We start from the raw sequence: 6445 nt of genomic DNA on the forward strand, positions 1-6445 counted from the left end.
ATAATCTGTACAACACATCCCCATGACACAAGTTGACCTATGTAACAAACCTGCGTATGTACCCCTGAACTTAAAACAACAATAATAATATTGGTAGAAATCAACAGACAAAATATGATTTTTCTTTCACTCTCTGTTGCAGAGATTACTAGCTCTCTACCAAAGACATATTCTTCTTCCGTGGTGTTGTTCCGGAAAGTAGCTACCCAACTTTCATTTAGGATAGAGCCATGTGACCCGTTCTCACCAATGGAACATGAGCCAGAGTGAGTCACTTCTGGGCTGAAGTACATAAAGAGCAGTTGTGCCTTCCTCATCATTCTTTCCGCATCTGCTCAGTGAAATTACAGGACTCTAATGTTTGCAGGAGATGGAAGACTGACAGGATGGAATAATCTCAAGTTGCTGAATCACTGCCTGGAATGCCATCCACAAACACTCGATCTGGATTTTATGTGAGCAAGAAACATATTCTATCAAGCCACTGAACCATCAGCATTCACTTATTATAGCACCTATTAATATTAATAATTAATACATCAATTCACCCACTTATCCTTTGGGAGATACCCCTGACCCCTACACTCTCTAATTTCAGTTGAATTATGCTGGTTCACCTCCAACTCTCCATAAAGAATACTGAATTGCTGGCTCTGCTATCATATACCTAAAAGCTACTGTGAGCAGGCAGTTTCTGGAAATCTAATTTTGATGAAAATTCACAAAGGACTTTGGACTTTAGCTGTGATCAGCCCTTCACTCTACAGACTATCATGAAGACCAGAGAGGAATGTCATGAACCTTAGGAATAGATAGGCTCTTGTAAATTTTCAATCTGTAATGGGAAATGGCAGCTGGTATCCAAACCAGGCCTTAACCCTGGAGGAATCCTTTGTTTCCCGGTTGCAGTTGAAATACTGGACCTTTCTCTTCCTTTAAGCCTCAGATATATTTTCTCATGATCTCTCTTATTTCATATCTTCACATTGACAGTAAGGCCTTTTTCCTGTTTCCAAATCACTCCATGTCCTCTAGTGGAGTTTCATCTGTGCTGTTCTTACAGCAGTTATTCCACACATTACAGTAGGCAAAGAATAAAGAAGAGAGAGAGGGTACTACTCATGAAACATGAGTAGAGCCCAAATCACATCAAGTCTCATAGGCCATGGTAATGACTTTAGTCTTTACCCTCAGAGGAAAAATGAAGCCACTGAAGCACATTAAGTATGATGAGGATGATATAATCTGTTTTGCTTTTTCAAAAAGATAGCTTTGGCTACAGGGTAGAGAATAGGTAAAGAGGGTAATTAGAATGCTGTGACTGATCCAGTCAAGAGATGGTGCAACCTAAGTCAGAGAGTGGCAGAGGGATGGATAAATAACAGGCTTGTGATAAGGCCTAGATATGGGGAATAAAAAGAAAAGGAAATGCTAATGGAGGTTCCCAGATGTTAATGGTGCTGGGAATGCTTTTAAACAACAAGCACTTGCTCTACTGCTTTTATGTTTGCTTGTTTGTTTTCCTTACAGGTACTCTTTTTTTCTTTTTTGAGACAAGTTCTCGCTCTGTCACCCAGGCTGAAAGCGCAGTGACATGAACAAGGCTCAGGGCAGCCTCAACCTGCTCAGCTCAAGTGATCTTCTCACCTTGGCCTCCCAAATTGCTGAGATTACTGGCATGAGCCACCACATGCAGTCTTCCTACAGGTTCTTTTTTTTTTTTTTTTTCTCTTTTTTGCAGTTCTCCTTGACAGGGCTTTATTTAAAAGGTACGTTGCCTCCATAATTCATTAAGCCGAAGCTCGGTTTGGGCCAGCTTGGAACCCTAGATGGTTATTACAGAGCAACGGCAGATCAACAGCTCTCCCTTCTGCCAAGGTGGAAGGGACCGTTCCGCTTTAAAAGCAACAAGAAAATGCTGAAACGTTGCACTCTGACTCAGTATGGTTCTGGATTGTGTTTCATTATTTAGCAGTAAAAGGAGAAAATATTTTAAAGACTCAGTTTCCCTCCTTACAGGTACTCCTTGAGCAATTGTCCTAAAGGGTGGAAAAGTGTCTCTGAACACACATACACACACACAGTCTCTCTCTCTGCTACCTGCAAGCCGTTAGTGAACCATCCATTGCCAGACAGCTCTGCTCCTCCCTCTCCCCTTAGAGTTCTCGGCTTCCCCACAGATGATGAAAAAGCTGGAGACTTACAAATGTTCTTTAATTCTGATGTCAGTGCCCAGAAACACCATCAGATAACAGCTTAGGCCTGAGGGGCTCAATCTGCGGATACCTCCCTCAATAAATGTTCTTATGGCTAGTTCTGCGAAGCAAGCTTTACCTACTACCACTTCCTCAGCAGGTAACCCTTCCCTGACATTCTCTTGGACATGGGGTTTTTGTTGCTTCTCTCTCTACATGTTCTCAGGCTCCAAGGGTGATCCTTCCTAGTTCCAACACCCCACTACCACCAACAATTCCAAGGACCACACGGATTCACTTTACCTCCTCGTTCTCAGAAGGACCAAAACTCGTTGGTGCCCATCATGTTGGAGTCCTTCCTCTGTCCTCTGTTCTCGGTCCTAAGGGAGTTCATTTCCTCCATGACGAGGGTGCAGACTCAGCTTCTCTCACTTTTTCTCTGGAACCTCCACTACATGGCAGATGTTAACTGAAAGAGAGAGAGAGTATGTAGCAATTTTTCCCCTTGGAAGTTTGCCTCAAATCAATCAATTTGCCATATTTAACATTCACGCTTTGTGCATATGCTAATAAATCATTAAAATTCATGTGGATTCTAACAGTTTTGGGTTTTCTTTCTTTTTCTATATTTTGTAATTCCTACTCAATTCTGTGAATTATAATGTTGCAACTGAAAGTAGTCACCAGCAGAAATATTCATTGTACACAGGACTGAAAAAAGGAAACTCAAGTTAAAAACTCCACCATTTGTTATATACATTTTGGCCTTGAGTAGTTCACAATTCTGTTTCTCTTTTCCCAGATGGAATACTTATTAACCTCAGATGCGTTTATGTGTTGCTGAACACAACAACAAAATATGTCCCCTAAAATGTCCAGATAACCTAAAGAACCACAAAGAAGTTAGGGACTTGGGAGGTCATCAGAACCAAGCTCCCATGTCATAAAGACTCTCTTCCACATGTTATGCCTGAAAGAGCTGGGCATTTGGCTCCCATCTGCACACTTCAGATGTCCAAGGACTCACTGTGAGATGAGCAGTCCCGGTGCTGGTTCCTGTTTCTGTTAGGAAAGTTTCTTTTACTGAAATAATATAAATATTCTCATCACTTTGACATCTAGTTGCTCCAGAACACTGAAAAATAAACTTATTTCTACTTCTGAATGATAGTGTTTAGTTTTTGGCACACAGTTGAGTCTCCATGATGTCTTTTCTTCCCCAGATTGAGCATGTGCAGTGACCTCAATTCTTCCTTGGAGGTCAGGTCTTATCCATTTCTTCCGCATCTACCCAGGTTGACTTCAACCACCCTGGGAACCCTTCTACCTCCTCTCCCGTCATCTCACCATGATGTACTCCAAATTAGGAATGCCCCTGCAGCACCTAGACCCTAACACAGACCAGGAGACATGACGCAAATACCTTAGACCCAGGAATCTCATTAACCATTCTTAACCTCAGCACAGTTCTTAGTTTTAACTTTTTAAGCACCATTTGGCTACTCTTAAGCCTGTGCTTCACTAAAACCCAAACGCATTTTTGACATTTTGCTGCAAAGTTAAGACTTCTTCATCATCTGCCTGTTAATTTTCAACTAACTGATGGACTTTACACATATTCTTATTATATTACAAAGAATTGATTTCTGCCTAGTAAGATGTATGAATTCTTTTTTTAACTTTTATTTTAGGTTCAGGGGCACATGTGTAGGTTTGTTAATACAGATGTCTGAATTTTTTTTTTTTTTTTTTTTTTTTTTTTTTACAGCTTGCTGTACTTTAATGTGTAATACCCAACTCAAGGTACAAGACAATTGCATTTAACATTGTTATAAACAAACAGACATCAGATCAGTCATTAAGGGCTCCAGAGTGAATGGTATCTTCATAACCTCCATGTTTATCATCTTTACTTTCTGGATGTAATTTAACAAGATCACCAATTCAAAGAATGATAATTGCAGCTTGCGTCACAAATTTCAAACTCTTAACTTTAACTATGGTTGGTTCAAACACCCCTGCTTGTTTGTTGTCTCCACGTTTACCATTGCTCAAATCAAGACCAATCCATTTTAGAATTTTACGTTCTGGGTTAACCAGAGCCTCACTACGAAAAGCTCTTAATTTGGCGACCAGATCTGTGGAGTCCTGGGCAGCATTAACTGCCAGTGTATTAGGAATAACAAGAAGTGATCTGCAAACTCTGCAATAGCAAGCTGTTCCTGAGGCCCCATGCTGGTTGCATAGTTTTCAAGATATATGGAAAGGGCTGCTTCTACAGTACCCCTGCCTGGAACCACGGATTTTTACTCGAAAACTCTCTTCACTACACAAAGTGCATCATGTGAAGAGAGCTCAATCTCATCACACATGAAATCATTTGCCCCACGTAAGATAATCGATGCAGATGTACGAGCCTTAGTGTATTTAAGATCAGCTCATCGTCACAAATTCTCTCCTGTACCACTTCTTCTGCCTGTCCCAACACTGCAGCTTCAAAAGTTTCTTCACTTTCCAAATTGGCCAGGATTGACAGAATAGTTGCTCCAGAAGCTTGAGCAATGCCTTTAAAACTCTTCTAACTGCCATAGCACCAGCCTCCACAAAGTACTTCAGACACATATCATCAATTCCACCAGTGGTTAAAATAACGTTGGCACCAGTTGCCAGGATCTTCTGAATTCTCTCCTTGTCGATATCTGATTGTCTTTGTCTAATTTGGTCCAGTTTTCCAGGGTCTGTAACGACCACTGAACACCAAGCTTCATTTTTGTTTTTTTGTTTTTGTTTTTGTTTTGGCAGGCTAAAATCAAGGCAAGCAACTTTTGCATTTATGATTCTCTTGGGCATGCCTTGGGATCCCACCACACAGTTGAGTCCATGGTCACTGATATGCATACTCTCCGTTTGACTTCTCCCACGGGCTTTCAAAATATTAACAGAATTCAGTGGATACTGTGGCTGGCCTGTTGTATCTGTGTATTTAATAGCAAGTACAGCATCTACTACCGTGTTAGCAAAGAAATCACCATTTATTCCAATAATTTTGGAAGACATGAATGTCTTAGCAGCATTAATCAGGCAATCTCTTCCCAGTTCATCTTTGTTAACAATTAGATTTTCATTGATACAACGCACTGCTTCCTTGCAAGCAAGTTGATAGCCACTAATAACTGATGTGGGATGAATTTTGTTTGACTAATTCATCTGCATTTTTTAGGAGTTCTGCTGCAATAATAACCACTGAGGTAGTTCCATCTCTAACTTCTTTGTCTTGCAGATCAGCCAGCTCACAAAGAACGTTAACTGCAGGATGTTCTACGTCCAGTAACTTCAGGATGGTTGCACCATCGTTGGTAATGGTTACGTCACCAATATCATCCACCAACATTTTGAGTTCCAGGCCAACTGGACCAAGAGAACTTTATACAATATTGGCAATCAAAGCTGCAGCCATAACATTCTGGGAGCGGATTGCCTCCCCAGTTTTGCAGTCCATGAATATGGACAAAGGCCCCTCCATCTTCACTGTGGCGGTACACATCGAATTCTGCTCACACCGTGGGCAACCAGTAGCGCGGCCCCTCGGCCGACCAGCGACCACAGCAGTGGCGGCGACAGTGTAGAGCAGACCCGAGCGATGCCCTGGGAGCTGCTGGGTAACACCACCCCACCCACTTCCCAGCTGCCCCGGTCAGCCACAGGGCACGGCGGGAAGCAGATGTCTGAATTTTTATTTTGCCATTTGAAATATTAGCTCTTCTTCCCAACTTTCAGGTAACTATCAAAATACCAAACAGGATAGACAACAAAATTCTGTGACAACATTTAAATGTACGAAATGTATTTTATTACTAAAATATATAAAATTTAAAAATTAAATTTGAATTATGTATTCAAAAATAAAAATTCCAAATGTACTTTCTGATGTGACTTCTGAGGTGAGTTTGCTCCCTGCACATAAGAGGATAAAAGTAAAATAGACATAGTCATATTCACAACTGCCAATCTGAGAAACTTAATTTTGAAAGAACTTATTAAAACAGACTACAGAAAATGGAAGGACAAGAGGTATGCTGACATCCTATTGAAGGCATTTATTGTGCTGTGCAAGGAAATTTTAGATGCACTATTCTGTAATCTTTCCCAGCTTATAGGCTTTACTTGCATAGATGCCCAGACTAATGAAAATAGGTAACTGAATTTGGTATTCATTTATTACAGCAATTTCAATGGGTCTTGCACTATTG

General features: G+C 40.8%; 1 pseudogene across 1 annotated transcript; it reads right to left on the reverse strand.

The window, feature by feature from the left end:
- Window positions 1–3929: 3929 nt before the first annotated feature.
- LOC117091101 lies at window positions 3930–5927 on the reverse strand (annotated as a pseudogene). Its single transcript, XR_004440238.1, has one exon. The product of XR_004440238.1 is annotated as a T-complex protein 1 subunit alpha-like (transcript).
- Between the last annotated feature and the right edge of the window lie 518 nt (window positions 5928–6445).

This window comes from Trachypithecus francoisi, unplaced genomic scaffold (assembly GCF_009764315.1).
Source record: "Trachypithecus francoisi isolate TF-2019V2 unplaced genomic scaffold, Tfra_2.0 Lachesis_group11, whole genome shotgun sequence".
Lineage (NCBI taxonomy): Eukaryota > Metazoa > Chordata > Mammalia > Primates > Cercopithecidae > Trachypithecus > Trachypithecus francoisi.